Genomic DNA, 896 nt, shown 5'->3' with positions numbered 1-896 from the left:
TCATATAGGTGTGTATATCTGAAGAGTATTAAAAATTCGGAAATGTTTCACTATTTTCTGAGATGTTATGGACGATACAATTTGAAAACGAATGCCAATAATAATTAGTTGCAGACCTAAGTGACAAAACATCTTCTGCCACTACTCATCAGTAAAAATAAGTCGGCCGTGATCAGTTTTCCTGCTTCCCACGATTCGCTGTGATGACATTATTTCCTGCCATTCGTAGTTTCCACCAGAGGTCGACAGACCAAAGATGGTCCAATCCTTCCTTGGATGTCTGAGCGAATTAAAAGTGACTATAATCTGTTCTGTGTGTTGTTGTTTTTTTAGCTTCACAACTAACTTGTCATTTCATGTCACTTTCAGGGTGACGGTCTCCACTGGGCGTGCTCCTGTTCGGTTGAAGAAAGCGTCATCCGTGATGATGGTAATAGTCAGGTATGTATTTTTACAGTATGTTTGAGTTTGTATGCCCAGTTCGCTGTGATGATGCCTTTTCCTGCCATTCGTAGTTTCCACCAGAGGTCGTAAAGACCAAAGACGGCTCAATCCTTCCTTGGATGTCTGAGCGAATTCTGATCTAGTTGTGTTCACTGGCTCCAAGTTTTGTCGCTTCTTGCTCATGTTTATTTCTTCCAACAGGTGGAGAGACGAGGAGCTGCAGTGCATCCGTTTCTCAACTCGAGAGGATTTTTTCCACATTGCAGCATTAAAGTTTAGGTTTTTTTTAATTTCTAAAGATCCAACTGTTAACTGATGTTGAATTATACTTTTATTTTATTGTATTTCAATCGTATTTTGTCTGGAATAGACGAGGTATAAATTGTTTCCTTGAGATAATGGGATTGTTCTGGATTTTTTTTTCTCAACACTGACTATAAATGTAATGAACT

General features: G+C 38.8%; 2 non-coding genes across 2 annotated transcripts; both read left to right on the top strand.

The window, feature by feature from the left end:
- The first annotated feature begins 195 nt into the window (after positions 1–195).
- On the top strand, positions 196–288 carry LOC111673005 (small nucleolar RNA SNORD14). The gene has a single exon (XR_002762055.1). It is a non-coding gene; the product is annotated as a small nucleolar RNA SNORD14 (small nucleolar RNA).
- A 193-nt stretch (positions 289–481) lies between these two features.
- On the top strand, positions 482–575 carry LOC111673007 (small nucleolar RNA SNORD14). The gene has a single exon (XR_002762058.1). It is a non-coding gene; the product is annotated as a small nucleolar RNA SNORD14 (small nucleolar RNA).
- Positions 576–896: the final 321 nt, after the last annotated feature.

Source organism: Seriola lalandi, unplaced genomic scaffold, assembly GCF_002814215.2.
Source record: "Seriola lalandi dorsalis isolate HSWRI2012SDOR001 ecotype SW California unplaced genomic scaffold, Sedor1 jcf7180002054907, whole genome shotgun sequence".
Lineage (NCBI taxonomy): Eukaryota > Metazoa > Chordata > Actinopteri > Carangiformes > Carangidae > Seriola > Seriola lalandi.
Note: the sequence above shows the minus strand (reverse complement) of the source record. Positions and strands in the feature narration are given on the sequence as shown.